The sequence below is a fragment of the Rattus rattus genome, chromosome 17 (assembly GCF_011064425.1).
Source record: "Rattus rattus isolate New Zealand chromosome 17, Rrattus_CSIRO_v1, whole genome shotgun sequence".
Lineage (NCBI taxonomy): Eukaryota > Metazoa > Chordata > Mammalia > Rodentia > Muridae > Rattus > Rattus rattus.
Window position 1 is genome coordinate 39,755,639 of NC_046170.1, and position 16,618 is coordinate 39,772,256.

General features: G+C 50.1%; 1 protein-coding gene across 2 annotated transcripts in view; it reads left to right on the top strand.

The window, feature by feature from the left end:
• Window positions 1-1,849: 1,849 nt before the first annotated feature.
• Kiaa0513 (KIAA0513 ortholog) overlaps window positions 1,850-16,618 on the top strand; it is a 49,036-nt gene continuing 34,267 nt past the window's right edge. For both annotated transcript variants that reach the window (XM_032887411.1, XM_032887412.1), the window contains exon 1: window positions 1,850-2,030. The gene's annotated coding sequence lies outside the window, so the exon portion shown is untranslated. The remainder of the gene's footprint in view (window positions 2,031-16,618) is intronic.

Consider the following 16,618-nt stretch of genomic DNA (forward strand, 5'->3'; position numbering starts at 1 on the left):
TGAAGAGCACACAGAGAGGCACAACACCACAATATAAATTACAGAATGGGGGTTGGGGATTTAGCTCAGTGGTAGAGCGCTTGCCTAGGGGCGCAAGGCCCTAGGTTCGGTCCCCAGCTCCAAAAAAAGAACCAAAAAAAATAAATAAATAAATAAATAAATAAATAAATACAGAATAAATAAAAAGAATGATAAAAGTGTGGGGGGGTTCTGAAGATGCAGACCACGTGTGGCAACTGGGAAAGACCTGTGGCACCTTAGCCTCTGTCAAAATGGACAACCTATCTGCACATTCAAGGGTGTTTACCTGCAGAGGAGCATCTTGACCACCGGGGACCAGAGCTACCAAGACGCAGCCCCGGCCTCTTCAGTTCTTCATATTTAGTTCCTTGTGTCTCGTGTCTCAAGCCCTTCCCTTTTCAGAGGGGTCACGGATATATGTTCTGGTCATCCACCCTGAATACTTCCTAGACTGATACCAAGTTCACTAGACTGTGACTTGCAGAAGGTTCTTCCTCGTTTTTAAATGTCATGTCATCTGCCTCTCTCCAACTTCCTGAGGGGGTCAGGGGCCTGTTAGAAGGCAGGGCAGATGCCCCTGAATCTCTTAAGGAGAAATGAGGTTTCTCAACATGGAACATGACCCTTTGGTGAGTTCATTTGTTTTCAGTGCTCCCCAACAGTTGTCCAGGTGAGGTCAGGGTTACAGTAGATGCCTAGTGCCATCTCCCGTCACTGAAGCAGAGGAGGGTTCCTTCAACCCGGGCACTGTCCTCTTACATTCTACGAGTTTTCTGAGCCTCCTTTATAGTCTGCTAGACTCTGTGTAGAGCACCTGTCTGTGGTGTCCACACAAGGATGCAGACTATCACCCAGCCTTCCCCTCTAGAGCTGGCACCAAGCTCTCACACCCAGAGGTCTAGGTGTGAGACCGTCTCCTGGGGTGGTCACGTATACCTGGAAGGTTCTAAACTCCCCAAGAACTGCAGCTCCCAGCGTTTTTCTCAGGATCTCTTAAACTTTCCCAAGAAGTCTCAGTGGGACAGATCTTTCCATCTGTCGTCAGCAAAGGGAAGGTGCCTGGTTACCACCAACAGGATCATCTTCCTGATTGGCAGAACTCCATTCCCCCTGGCTAACCCTCACGACTTCAGAAAATCCCAGAAGCTCAACCTTAGTTTTCTTTAATTTTTCTTTGCCTCTCTGGCTCTGGGCATGGGAGGCAGGACCTGAGCTCCACCCCCAGCCTCTTTGTGTTTCTTTATTGAAGAGATGTGGGAGAAGCTGAATGGCTGGACGTTGTGCCTACTCCTATTTATGAAAAGAGCCAAATCTACTGGCTTCTTAAAGACACGCCTTTCAGAAGACAAACGGGACTTAGCCTGCCACTCGCGCCTTCAAAGGCGGGTCGGTCCACGGGATCTTCGCTGGGACTCTGCTACCTTAGGCAAGACCAACTTTGAGGGACATTTTCCTCTCCCAAACCACTCTTGCACGCAAAAAGGCCGCGCCCTGGTCATCCTCTGCTGGAACTGTTCTGGAGGGAACCCGCGCGGCTGTGGGGAGACCCAGGGACGAAGGGGCGCTCCTGCGCCTGCGTACAGGAGCCGAGCGAAGAGGGGCGTTCCCAGCAAAAGTGACAGCTCGTGAGTCACGTGGTGCTCTGGAGGCGGGGCTCCCGGCTTGCTCCAGGGCTCCGGAGAACTCGCACGTCACGCGGGAGAGGAGGGTGGGACTGGGCGGGGCGCTTCCTGCTGACTGACAGCTCTCTCCGCCACACTACAGAAAGACCCGGCTGCTCGCACATCACGTGCCGCTAAAGGGGCGGGGCGAGCCCCTCTGACTGACAGCTCGCTCCGCCGCGCCTCAGAAGGACCCGGCACGGCTCACCGCGCCCGGCACATCCGCGGCAGCTGCGGACCCGACGGCGTCCGCCCCCTGCCCGGTCCCGCGGGCTGCCGCGGCGAGAGGGCCTCGGGCTGCGGTGCTGCACTCGCGAGGGGCTGTGCGGCGTGGCTGCGCGGGGACCGGTGAGGAGGGGTCGCGGGCGGCGTGGGCGGGTCAGCTGGACGGCCGGTGCAGCGGGCAGGACTGTCACTCCGCCGGCCACAGTGGAGGGCCTCGAACCGGTCAGAGGCCACGACCCGCGCCGGGGCCACCGGGGAAGGCTGGGACACCGAGGCCGCTTCTAGGATTTGGGAAGACCAGTCTTGCACTGGTCTGCGCTCTCCCGAGTTGCGGGTTGATGAGACGTGGGAAGGTGACAAGGGGAGGAGGAAGCAGGCTTGGCGGTCCAGTACCGCACACGGGTGCGACCTACGGAGTGAGCGGGAGCGCGGCTCTGCGGGCGCAGGTGCGCTGGCACGGGCTGGGCCCCCGATGTGGAGCTGTCCCGGTGGTGAGTCAGAGGTAGAGGTGAGCTGTCAGCTGTCAGGCCGGGCTACCCTCGGCCCGGCTGGGGATCCAGCCTGTAACCCGATGCTGAGGTTCTGATTCATTCCCTTCGATCTGCCTCCTCCCTAATCCTGAAAGCAGGACAGCGACATAGCATGAACCCCAGGACAGGAGTTGAGTGAGCCACATCCCTTCCCTCTTTCCCACACTGTGGTCAGAAGTAAGGATCTTTAGGCCTTGGAGGACCAAGATGGCAGATAAGCTGTTTCGACGGGCTTCCGTGGAAAAAGTTGACACCCGAGATTTTCTTTTCCCCTCAAACACTGGTGATTTCTAGTTGGCGATGATGGGCTATCTCAGTCCCTGTTGCAATACAGAAATTTCTTGGGATGGTTGTCTTTTGGATGGTCTGTGTCAGTTCTTGAGAATGTCACAAATATAGCCATATCACACGCCTTAAAGAAATTTAGCATCTCCACGGATGCTAAATGCAGCTCTATCTTCCTGACAATATTTGTTACTTCAAAGGTAAGTGGTTTTATAATAACCCCAGATGGTGCTAAGGGAGCTTCTTTTAGGACAGCTCCCAACCCCCTGATCCCCTAGGGAGCTATAGAGTGGTCAAGTCATGTGAATACCTGGCTTCCTTTCTTTTTCTCCCTTTCACAAAAGGAAAATCATTGGGTTAAAAGGAACATCAAGGGTCTGGAGTGAAGGTTCAGCAGTTAAGAGCACTGATCTTTGAGAAGACCAGAGTTCAGTTCCCATCACCCACCTTGGGGGACTCCCAACCACCTGTAACCCTAGCTTCACAGAATCTGACGCTCTCTTCTTGCCTCCTCAAGCACCTACTCACATGCATACAAAAAAAAGTTAAAAATTAAAACAACTAAAAATGTAATTTCAAACGTCAGATGAAATGGCATAGGCTTGCACTATTAGTACTCCAGAAGCTGAGGCAGGAGCATCATGGGTTCAAGGCCACCCTGGGCTGTATAACAAGACCAAGTCTAAAGAGAGGAATCAAAAGCTGAATGACAGCCCACTGCAGTAAGGAACAGCAACAGGAGGATGACTTCCACTGTTATGGTGTTCTCCTGCTTTGGTAGCTTACAGAGTACTTTCAACAGGATCTCCTTGTTCATCTTCACCATTAATTTGGGAGTGGCAGGTGACATTCCTCCTGTGACACAGATGAAGAAACCAAGACTCACTTGTCTAGGGCCACTTAACTATTGGAGGCAAAGAAAGCGCCACAATAATTTGGTTGCTAAAAGTGCTGGGTATAATAGATCATCACCCAAGAGGATGTGAGATGGGTGTGAGCAGATTACGCCTCCTGCTGGGCTGGAGGGCTGAGTGGAGCATCCTTCTCTGCTCTCCCCGCCTCACTGACAGTCAGCCTGGCTGGCCAGCCAGCATCACCATACTGTTACCTCTCCCTACACCCTCTGTGGCAACTCAGATTTGTCTCCAGGCTTTGAGAAAGCCAGTAGGAAGTGCATTGCAGAGCATTTTTGCTCAAGTGCTTAGTTTCCAAACAAGTCGGGTGTCCTCAGCTATGATGCAAGACAGCATGGCAGTTCTAGGGAGACGCGCCCCAGTGACTTTTTTTTAATCTCCCGACTGGAAGAGAAGTGTGGTAGAATCCATGGAGCTGCTGCCGGCTCTGCTGCGTTCACCTAGATTTTGTACGTGGCATTGTTTGAGGTTTTGTGGCCTTTTTTTTTCCCCCCTATTTTTAGCACACACAGCTGTTCTTGTTAGGGAAGAACAAGCTTTTTATCCCATCCTCCAAATCCGGGCAGCACCACAGGACTGCAGGGGGTTACCGTATGGCTGTTTCTGCAGGTCAGTTCAGTGGTTCTGGCCAGACTGAAAGCCAAAACAGTCCTGGGTACATGTATCAAAGCCAAGGTCTGACCTGAAAGGTTTCATTTACTGCATGTCTCGGGGACTGTGTTCTTTTCTCGATAGCACATTTGATGAAGGTCACAGAAAGCCATTCAGAGTACACGTTGTAAGTTGCTACAGAGGTGCAGGAATTTGAGCCGGTAAGCCAGGAACATCTTGATGACCAGAATTACAGAACATTCAGGGCTGTTACTGGTAAGATCCCAAGAAGCAAAGGACACGCAGTACAGTTAGAAAGGCTTGTTTGGGGGTTGGGGATTTAGCTCAGTGGTAGAGCGCTTGCCTAGGAAGCGCAAGTCCCTGGGTTCGGTCCCCAGCTCCGGGAAAAAAAAAAAGAAAGAAAAGAAAAGGCTTGTTTGAAGAATGCCATAGTCTCTCAGGATGCAGCTCAGACTTATCTTAGGCTGCCAGTTAGTGACACAGGTACTGACTGATCTCGCCTGTATCTCCAGTGTCAGCAGCTACCCCAGTGATTCCCAGAGTCCCTCCTTACGCATACCTAGTTTTCTGTGCCACAGGGCCTGTTCACTGGTTGTTCCTCCTTCCAGATTTCCTTGTAGGCACCCGCCTATCATTCAGGTAACCACTCCTATGTCACATGTTAAGGGAGACCTTCCCTGTTAGTCAAAATGATCTTCCTGTTTCCTCTGGTCCCCAGCCCACTCCCTTCAGCATATTGCAGTATTCTTTATCTGCATTAGAAATAACCTTGTTTCTTTGAGAACATTTTTTTATTATCTGTCCACTGTTTGCTGCTGTATCAACACGCCCAGAACAGTGGCTGGCTTGTAGAAGTGCTCAGTGCATGCTTACTGTAGGACTGTTTATATCAGAGCCTTACAGGATGGGAGGAGGTGCTACTGAGGTGGACACTCGATTGGCTTCTCTTATGGGAGATAGCAGGCTAGCAGCTGACCAATGGGCAGAAGAGTTCAGGCATGGTGGATGGGAAGAGAAGCCAAGTGACGGTCTGTGTCAATCTCCTGGAGGAGCGAGCTATAACAACGTTCTATAAACTGGGTATTTCAAAACAATAAAAATGGATTCTCTCAGAGGTTCACAGACCAGAAGGACCGTTTCCTTTTCATGACTCAGGTTCCATGTGTCTTTCAGCTGCTACTACTGGTTGCTGGTCAGCCCAGGGATCCTTCCTTTATAACTGAAGCACTCTAGCTTCTGCATTTGGGGTCTATTATAGTCTATCGTGGTCTCAACAAGTCACATCCATAACCATCCTTTTCCAAACATATTAACACATATCTGGGGATAGAGCTTCAATCGACATTTTTGTGGGCATAATTCAGCTTAATGTCTTCCAACTAAAAGATTCAGTGACCTTTAGTTGAATGCAGTGGTACTCATCTAACGCTTGGGAGGCTGAGGAAGGAGGATTACAGCAAGTTTGTGATCAGTATCATAGTAAGTTTGAGGTCAGGAATGGCTGTAGAGTAAGACCCTATTCTAAAACTCTAACAAGCAAATAAACTAAAATTTAAAAAAAAAAGCCCACAAAATATAGTGACATTTTTTTAAAGATTTATTTATTTATTATATATAAGTACACTGTAGCTGTCAGACACACCAGAAGATATCAGATCTCATTACAGATGGTTGTGAGCCACCATGTGGTTGCTGGGATTTGAACTCAGGACCTCTGGAAGAGCAGTCAGTGCTCTTAACCACTGAGCCATCTCTCCAGCCCATATAGTGACATTTTAACAGGACAAATTGGTAGAGGTTGCTTGGCAATGTTTAGGAACAATTACAGTGGTTTAGATGCATTCTTGGAATGCATCCATGATCCTCCCATCTTCAGGGGATGGATGCACACTGTGCTTCATGGTGAGCCCTGGGACAGGATTTCCTTCCTTGACTTTTTGCTGGATTCCATCCAATGGAGTAGAAATAGCTTGTCAGTGTCTAGCATCCCTGTCCTCTTCACCATGGACTTCACACCTCTGTGTGGAGGAGGTGCTGACATCAGGGAAGCTGCCCTCCCTATATCATTGCCAAAGACAGCTACTGAGCCTGTTGGGACATGCAGGCTCTGACCTTCACCCTTGACTACGTATGAACTCTTCAGGAGCTCCTGCCAGGCTGATTTGTGGTTTGTGGTAAAAGAACCTTGCCCTTCTCTCACTAGCTCTCTAAATCCTTATCTTGTTTAGCTTTCAGATGGGATCTTGCTGTGTAGCCCAGGCTAGCCTATTGCTCACAGTCCTCCCTCAATCTTCTAAGTGCTGGGATTACAAATCCATGCCACAATGTCCAGGTTGCTGGGGTTTTCCGGTTTTGTTTTTGATTGGATAACCCATGGCTGGTATCAAATTCAAATGACATACCAAGATGCTAGTGACAAGTTGCTGTGATCTTTCCACTGTCCTCCCCATCTCCACGGGGACCATTACCGTCAGCATCTTGGGGCTCCTTCCAGAGACCTGATGCTCTTTTTATGCTTTCATTCCCAGTCACCACAGGGCTGTTGTTGTCTCTCCTTCCAGTCTTCTTCCCTCCTGCCTCTTCTGTGCCCAGTGGACTGGCTTGTTCCTATGTGTTCAGAAAGGATGACAAGATCCCTGCCAGGAGGTCTATATTGGGAAGGAGCGTGCTAGAAGAAATGATTCAGTGGTGCCGCATTTGAGACAAATGGGAGGAAGTGCTTCTCTGGAGGGGTGGCTTCCAGTGTCCTGTTGCTTCAACCTCATTATCTGGGCTGGTGCTGACAGGGGTGAGGAATGGCCCTGGGAACAGGGACAGCTGATCTTAGGTTCCAAGGGTGTGAAGTTGTTCTGAACCTTATTATAGCTGGTGATTATTATGGGGTGTATCTGCCGTGACAAGTATCATGACCAGTTATAGGGTTATCATGTCAGTCCCCACAAAAACAGTCTGAATAGCCCCTGGTAATATCCCAATTTACAGCTGAGACTCCGGGTATAGAGGAGTCAAGAAATTTGCAAATCCATGTTCCCTGGCTCTGAATCTGTCTCCTCAGCTTGTCTGATCTGCTGCTGCCCTGGGCAAAGCCAAGGTCACCTGTGAGACCCCCTGTTAGTGCTTCTGACAGGTACTGAAGACTACACTGGTCCTCTGCCCTCTGTGCCTGGGCGTTCCTGGTGCCCTGCCAGCCCTGGGATTTAGTCTCAAGGCCTGATTGACCCCTCCCCATCAAGAGCACTGTCTCAACAGCCATGTGCCTGCTCAGACCGGTCTTCACTCACCCTACTCACTCTTTTGCCTGCCCTCAGCACTTCCTAGCACTTTGGGGGTGCAGAAGTGCTGAGAGTGGAAGGCTGCAGATGGCTTGAAAGCCCTGGCCTCTCAGAGCCTGGCTGCCATCGATTCCTTCTGTGAAGATGCTTAGCTCTCGGCTTCAGTCCTAAGAGTTCACTCACTCCTCACCCTCTCTTTGCATAGACTTTAAATAGCTGCCTCCCTCCCCTCTTTCTTCTCTGTTTCCTTCTTTCTTTAGGAGCTTGTAGAAGTGCATTTTACACATTATAGAATCTACCCATTTCACGAGTCAGTTATTTTTAGTAACGCTACTGAGTGGTAAGACCATCGTCATAGTCTAATTTTAGACCATTTCCATCGCCCCCAAAAAGCAAGTCACTAACGATAGCAGTTCCTCTTTGTCCTGTCCCCCACCCAGGAGCCACCATTTTGCATCCTCGCCATGGTTCTGCCTATTCTGGGCACTGGGCAGTAGGTGGTCCTTAGTGACAAGTGTCATTTTCTAGCTTGGAGCATGATGAAGCATGGACCAGTCTTTGCTCCCATTCAGCCATTATTTTGTCCTGAGAAAGTGTGGTGCTTTCTGTTCCTCTGTCTTCCAGCATCATCTGCTGTCTCAAAGATATGCCTCTGCAGGGGAGGGAGGGGCAGGTGAATGAAGGTGCCCTTAATGTTCTCGCTGACTCAGCTGGGGACTTTGATTTGGGGATGAGTCTAACTTCTAGGTATCTCTGGCTGGTTTGAACCCACGGTCCTATCGCCTCAGCCTCCCCAGTGCTGGAATTACAGGCAGGTGGCATTAGCCTGGCTCGGGCCCTGCTTGAATTGCATGAGTTTGTCCATGAAAGTCTTCTTTCTGTCCCAGGATCCTAGTCAGGCTCTCTGTTGCATTTCTGTCATAGTCCCCTATGCTGGAACCCCTCTCTGGACTACACACACACACACACACACACACACACACACACACACACACACACACACACACACACACACACACACACAGAGAGAGAGAGACAGAGACAGAGACAGAGACAGACACCCAGCTCTGGAAACAGAAAGGGCTGCTAAGAGTGCGCTTGAAGTTGCCTGCTGCTCTGTGAAGGAAGCACTGGCAGGAGTCAATGCTGCCGTGATCTTGGCCTTGCAGGCTCCCACCAGAAGCCCCTGCCAGCCTCTAAAGCCAGAATTGGGTGGCCAAGACTCATTACAGGGCAGGGGTTGTTTTGCTCTTAGTAACTGCCCCCACCCAGGCTATTGTGCTGTGTGCAGACCACAGGCAGGGGCTCAGGGGCTCGCACCCAGCCAGGTGTGCTGGAGAGCATTCCCTGCCTTTGCATCTTAGGCAGGCAATGATTCACAGCAGATGAGTCACGGCTGCAGAGTGGCCACTGAGCTTGCGGGGAATGGGGCACTAGAAAGAGCAGATCCAACGCAGATGGAAAATACCAAAGTAGAAAGGCACCAGTGGCGGGTTTGAGCCAACATGCTTGAGTTGGGAGGTGTGAGCTAAAACTGGGGTGCAGAGCTGGGCTTCCTGAGCAAGGGGTGAAGGCTCTGGAGGAACAGGAGCCCATTCTGGTTAACTACGCATATTAAGTTTATAGTTAATAGAAAAGACTTAAATGAAATCCAAGCAGCACCAAATCTGAGATGTCCTCTGCTGGTAATTTAGTTCGGGGTGAGCCAAAGGAGATGGAAAACCAGTTAATAACCAAGCCTAGTGCTGCTTCTACTTAAAGCTGGGCATGGTGGAGCACGCCTATAGCCCTGGCACTCCCAGAGCTGTAGCCCAGGGCTGCAGGGCTGGACTCAGTACCTCTTCTTGCTAGTCCTCATTTTGTTCTGCTCACATGCAGTCTGCTCCGTGAGCCTGGGTCCTTAGCCTAGCCTCCATGACTAGCCTAGAACCCTGGCAGCCCCGGTTCCTACCTTAGGCCTTTGCCTCACTGTCGGCTACACAGGCAGGTTCCTGCCCAGCCAGTCCTTCTCACTCACACCATTCAGCAGAAATTTAAGGCAAGCCACAGTAAACATCCTCGAATAAAAGAAACAGTGAAATGAATTTAAGATATCTATGTAGCCAGTATAACCAACATGATTTCCACATGATATAGCTTTTTTAAAGGGTTATTTATTTTCATGTATATGGGCATTTGTTTGCCTATATGTATGTCTGTGCACCACATGTGGCCTTGTGCCCATGGAGGCCAGAAGAGGATATCAGATCCCTTCAGACCGGATTTACAGGCTGTTGTGAACCACCATATATCCAGATGCTGAGAATCAAACCCTGCTCCTCTGGACGTGCAGCCAGTGCTCTTAATTGCTGCTGTAAGCCACCTCTCCAGTCCCAGAATGTAGGCTTCTGGGAGTTGTTGTTGTTGTTGCTCTTCTTCTTCTGCTGCTGCTGCTGCTTCTTCTTCTTCTTCTTCTTCTTCTTCTTCTTCTTCTTCTTCTTCTTCTTCTTCTTCTTCTTCTTCCTCCTCCTCCTCCTCCTCCTCCTCCTCCTCCTCCTCCTCCTCCTCCTCCTCCTCCTCCTCCTCCTCCTCCTCCTCCTCCTCCTTCTTCTTCTTCGGAGCTGGGGACCCAACCCAGGGCCTTACACTTGCTAGGCAAGCGCTCTACCACTGAGCTAAATCCCCAACCCCTCTTCTGGGAGTTTTTGTTGTTTTATTTTTTTTTCTTTTGAGCTAAGATCTTATTACTGGGATTCCAGGTGACACCACCACAACCACCTTATGATAATAATTACTGAAAGACTTTAAACTCCTTTTGATTTCTTGTATGAAGCGAGAAATCTGATGGCCAGGACATCTCAGCTTGGACAGCCACATGCGGGTTGTCACTGGGAGGTTCAGATGGGATCTGTCCACACTTGTGTCTCATTCACAGCACTAACAATGGTGCTATGATGTCTGCTTATTCTTTGGTGCCTCTAACCGAAGCAGAAGCTCCGTTCGTCTCGTCCCTTCCAGACAAAGCATGTCCCCACTGTAAGTGCACAGTGAATTCTGCTCAGTAGCACAGTGGGCATGTGGCCAAGCACAAAGTCTCCACTAAGCAGGTAGAGGCGGCTCAGTAGTCAGTGCCTCTGATGATTTTTTTTTTTTTTCTTTTTTTTTTTTTTTTTGGTTCTTTTTTTCGGAGCTGGGGACCCAACCCAGGGCCTTCAGACTTCCTAGGCAAGCGCTCTACCACTGAGCTAAATCCCCAACCCCTCTGATGACTTTTCTAACAGGGCAGCTTAATGTCCACCTTCCTTGTCACCAAAAAACTACTCCATGTTTCTGAAGAACATGTGTTTATGTTCCAAAGTAAGAGAAGACCAGGGGCTGGGGGAGTTTAGCTCTTGTTGTATACGATTGCCTACAAGGGAGTTCCAAGCTGATTTTATCATGGTCAAATCAGTGATATATACGTTGAGTTGTACGGTTTGGGAGAATACTTCCAAATATACCGTAACAGCTGTGTCAAGGGCCATCCTGATGACTCTGCTCAGGAGGTTTTGGGGAACGCAAAACTAGAGAAGAGTTCAACCTGGAACAACCCAAAGGGTCGGGGTTCTGTGGAGTTTCTGTTGCTTAGGGCTACTGTAGATCAGGAAAACCTGCCTAGGGCAGTGCTTTGAGCTATGCGTAATGTCACAGTGGCTCTAAGCACCCAACACTACATACTGCTATACAGAGCAGACTGCTGAAGACACACCGTGCTATAGTGAGAGACCTAGCTGTGATCAAAGGAGAGGGACAGACAGCCTGAAGATCCAATATGCTGTGGCGAGATGCCCTTCTCTGCTGTAATACATAGTGCCTGTTCTGTCACCTCTGGTGACATTAGTGAAGTCCTTATCTAGGAGCTTGGCAACTCCATGCAGACCCACATTCTCACTTCCTTTGTCCCAGGTTGGGGTCTCCCAAACTAATGTTTCTGTCTCTCAGAGGACAAAGCAAATGGAGCGGCCTCTGCTGAAAGAGGCTGAGCTAAGAGAAGGGACAACCCCTGTAGACTGAACTAGGGTTCTCCCACAGGCGGTAGAGTGGCTGCAACTGTGCACACAGAGGGGTCCTTGCACTATTTAGGTGTCCTGAGTGTTGGGGTGGCGGGACTCTTCTCCCTCATTCACCAGCCAGTGGCACCTGCCAATTCTGCACCTCTGTTTCTGAAGAACATGTGTTTATGTCCCAAGTAAGAGAAGGCTGGGGACTGGGGGTGTTTAGTTCTTGTTGTATACGATTGCCTGCAAGGGAGTTCCAAGCTGATTTTATGATGGTTAAATCAGTTGTCAGTTATATGTACATTGAGTTGTACAGTTTGGGGATACTTCCAAATGTAAACTGAAGCTGTGCTAGGCCTCCAATTCTCCTAATCCCTCCCAGCTAAGTCTGAGTAAGTCTGCATTAGCTAAATGGGGGACATCAGTCCACCTCGATCTTCTTGCTGCTGTATGCCATCTGCTTTTGTGGTCTTAAATATCTTCTTGTGTCTGGCATGCTTGGGCTCCTACCAGATTTGACTCAGAAATGTAATATTCTCTCTATCTCTGTCTCTGTCTCTGTCTCTGTCTCTCTCTCTCTCTCTCTCTCTCTGTGTGTGTGTGTGTGTGTGTGTGTGTGTGTGTGTCCCCATCTCCATGTTGATGTGTGAGTGGAGTGCCATGGTTCTCATGTGGAGGTCAGAGGACAGCCTTGGGTGTCAATCTTCACCGTCCACTCTGTTTGAGACAGGGTTGTTGTTAGACAGTATACATGCCAGGTTAGCTGGCCCACAAGCTTCCAGGGAATCTTCCATCTCCACCTCTCATCTTGCCATGGAAACACTGGGATTTGAATTGCACAGTACGTCTCATGACTTTCCATAGGTTCTGAGGTCCTCTTGCTTTGAACTGAGTCTCTCTGTTGGTGAGGCAAATGCCTTACCCACTGAGCCATCTCCCCAGCATCAAGAAACAAGACTTTTAAGGTTCCCCAGGCAAAATCAAGCTTCCACTTCTGTGTTGCCATTAGCATCTGCATCTAGAATTGTGGTGTTTGTCAGGAGCTAAGATACTTCTGGAATGTCTCTGAGACCATTCCCCATTTATCTTCCCATCCCTGGGGCCAGCAAGGACCTAATCAATTGTCATCAAACAAATTGCCTGATCTCTGGAGTTACATCCTGCATTCTCTCATCTGTGGAAAGAAAGGGAAGTGACATTAAGGCAGCAACTGTAGAATAGGACTCCTCTGTATCAACCAGAGTTGACTGCCAGTCCAGAGCAGGAGCAGCCTCTCCTGTTAGTGTTCCACAGACTGGGGCCACCAGCCCACCCTAGTGCCGTGGCTGATTGGAGGGTCCTTGGCTGTGCTCATTGACTTTTATTACTGAAGCTCATTACCAAAGGCAACTGGATAGGGAGGAAGGTTTGTTTAGCTCACAGGTTTAAGGCTGGGCCACACTGTTGGCCACGGCAGAGCCTATGGAAAGAGAGTGGTCTCCTTTTTAGCCTAAGCAGGACAGAGTCCTGATGACCTAAGTACCTCTCATTATGTCTACCTCTGGTCCATTCCCAGACCCTTCCATATTGTCCACGTGTGGACCAAGCTTGCAACAAGATGTATTCCTTAGAGGAATACAGAGTCCACCTAGCTGTAGTGACATCCACAGTCCGGCATAGCAAGGCTGTGGAATCAGGCTCTGCCTGCTCTATCTGGACTTCTGCAGTAGCTCTTTGGCCCCAGGCAGCTGCGTAGCTTTCTAAACCTCAAGGATTCCACATTCACAGACTGACATAGCAGTGGATCTGGCCTGTGTGACTCGGCGCCTGGAGGGTTTGACAGCACGGTGTTAGTTGACATTACTTTTAATAACCAAGAATCCCTTTATAACTGAGAAACCCTTGCCACTGTTGAAAAGCCCAGCTGAGCCGCCCTGACAGGACTGCAAGCAGCACTGGCTGCAGCTGGCTTTGACTCTGGGTAACTGGATCAGTTTACACAGCGTGCAGAGGAGTGCCCGTGTCACACAGTCCTGAAGGGGGTGCAGCAGGGTCCCCTTCAACCCACTCCTCCATTCTAATGCAGTGTATCAGAAATCTAAAGAACTCTAACTGTGCAGGACTACTACACTGAGTGACATGAAATCTTTGAAATGTTTGATAAGGGAAATTTAGAGTGCCGGGAAATTTAGCTGTAGTCTCAGTTACTGAGGAGGCTGAGGTATTAGAAACACTAAAGTGCATGAGTTCAAGACACAGTGAGACCTTGTCTCCTCCAAAGATCCAGAATCCAACAGTATCTCCCATACCAAGTACTGGTATGCAGTAAGGGACCTGCTCTCTCTCTCTCTCTCTCTCTCTCTCTCTCTCTCTCTCTCTCTCTCTCTCGTGAGTGTGTGTGTGTGTGTGTGTGTGTGTGTTTCTCTGTCTCAATATCAGCTTCTCCATTCATGTCTTATTTATATTGTGTCTTTCCCTCTGTGTTGTGTGACTCAGGTGTGCTCCCCCCCAACCAACCTTGTGTGTGTATGCGTGCGTGCGTGCGTGCGTGCGTGCATGGGTGCATGTCCTTTCTAGCTACTAGTATGATCGAGAAGTCTGGTCTGATCAGCGGCATGCAGAGAAATGGCACTGCTCCACTACTCCCCACTGTTTCGGGGATTCTGACCCATGACACTTATTTAATCTCGTATCAAGCCGTCTAAAGGACCTGGTATGGCATTTTAGGAAGTTGTGAAAAGGAGGTCTGCCCCCCAGAATGGGTACAGGGCAGAAGCAGACACCAAATTATTAGTGCCAAGGAGATTTATTACCCCCAAGGGGGTCAGGGGGCTCAACTGCAAAGGCCAAGCAAGCAAGAGCAAAACAAAAAACAAACAAACAAAAAAGCCCCACCTCAAACAAACAAATAAAAAACCACTGCTAGGGTTTTTAAGAGGAAAAGGGAGAGTCCGTGCTAGGGTGAGTCGGTAAATCCTGATTGGCCCTACTAGCCAAATCATGAATTTTGATAGTTGGGCCTTGGTGTTTGGTCTCAGGGATGAGTCACCGGCCAAGTAACGGAATAGACCTTGGCGGCTGCTTTCGGAATGTAATGGTTTTTAGCAAGAAAGAAAGGGGGTGAAAGGGCAAAACCTGTCTGTAATGTCTTCCATGCTCAGATCTGCTAGAGGCCCTTCACGCTGTCTAAATTCAGTTTTCTCCAGCAAGAGGCATCAAACTGGGGTGACTCACTCCAGGAAATGCTTATAGACAATAAAATCATTGGGGCAGGAAGGCAGGTGTGGACTGTCAGACTCAGGCCTCGCTCCTGAGCCTTGCTGAACCCTGCCCACTGTTACCACTTGGGACCCAGCCACCCCCCCATGTGGAGCGGTCAGTGTCAGTGCAGCTCCTCCAAAACACAGATGCTCCCCCAAAAGGGTTAGGGTGTGGCTCTGGTGACTTTGCCTGGCCATTCTTGCTCTTTTCTCTGAGTTGTCTGCCCCACTCCTGTGGAGGAATTTGAACAGATGCAATGCAGTAGGCAGGCACCTTCTCTCACTGTCTCCTCAGTGCATCCACTGAGGCGAGCTGTTCAGTGTTGCTTATTGATGTCTGTGGCTCTGACTCTTGGGCAATCAGTGGTGAAGGCTCTGGGTTAGTGGTGTTGGTTTATAGGGAAGGAAGGGGATGGGTAGACGCTTGGCACAATGCGGGAAATCACGGTGACCTCTTGTCAACGGGGGTGGGCCATGGTATTCAGGGAGCTGACTGGAAATGGAGCTCCTCCCAGGAACCCCCAGCATGCCTTGTTGCTCCCGGTAAGGACTGAAGCTCCTGTTGTCCCAGCAGCTCTAGAAGCATCTGTTCTCCCACCCTGAGAGAATAACACTCATCCTTGGGGCAGTTCCCCTGTGCATCCTGTCAACAGTCTGTGGTGCTGGGACTCATCTGGTTTTCTGTGACACAGGAGCCCTGGAGGCTCCTGGTACAGCTTACTGCCCCGACCCCCACATTTGGTGTCGACTTTCTGTGCTGCCCTGGACTTGTGGCTGAACCACTGATGCTGAAGGAAAAGACAGCCAGCAGGGGTATAGCCTGTGGAGTATCCAGCAGGGGTGTCACAGTGTCAGTGTGCAGCGTGGCATCTCAGAATCAAGCTAGTCATGGTCCTGGCAGTGGTACATCTAGCCTGTCAAGCGAGGGAGGGGTTTTCTTTTTTTTTTTCTTTTCTATTTTTCGGAGCTGGGGACCGAACCCAGGGCCTTGCGCTTTGTAGGCAAACGCTCTACCACTGAGCTAAATCCCCAACCCCAGGGAGGGGTTTTCTTGTTAGCGCTGGGTCACTGGCGCTTCCCAAAGAAGCCTGGTGGGACTTGTCCTGTGTCCCTGTGAGTTTTGCCCCCCATCCTCTCACTCGGTGTCTTTCTTACTACGAAGTGCTACCTTTCACACGCAGCCACCCTCTCTGAAGTTGCCTGCCCTGTTCTGTTCAAACCTAGTGTGCTTTTGAGCATGAATACCTTCCTCCCCAGTGGCAGAGGATGAGAAGTCTGGCGTGGGAAGCCCCGGTTCTCCCCCTCCCTCCTAATCCAACCTCCAGCCCACCTGGCAGGGAACCTGTAATTGACCTTCCTCATTTCCAGCCCCTCTCCTGCTCCCAGACCCTCCCTGAGCTTCACTGTTGTCAGGAGCAAGTGAGGCCGTAGGCGGGAACATCTTTGTTCTTTGTGGGTCTGCTGATGACTGAGCCTGAGGTGACACATGCTCTCAAAGGACCAGGCTCAGAACTGCCTGTCAGGGAGGGCTGTAGCTGAGGTAGCTCAGGACAGTGGAAAGCTGGGGGAAGCTGCGTCTGAGTACCAAGTCCAGGCCCATGTGGGTGGGCATGTGGTGGAAGGGTGCAGCTAGCTGCTGAGTCCGGTGTCTCAGAGCCTCCTCTTCCTCTTTGCCCATTTTTCTTCTAAATTTATTTTGTGATGCCGGGTAATTGCTTTACTACTGCTCCTGACTCCAACCATTTTCCTAAGAAAGGGGAACTGCTCAACCTAGGCTGTGTCTTGGGCACTCAGCTGCCTTTGCCGATTCTCTTCCTTATACTTATCATGCAGTAAAGTAGAC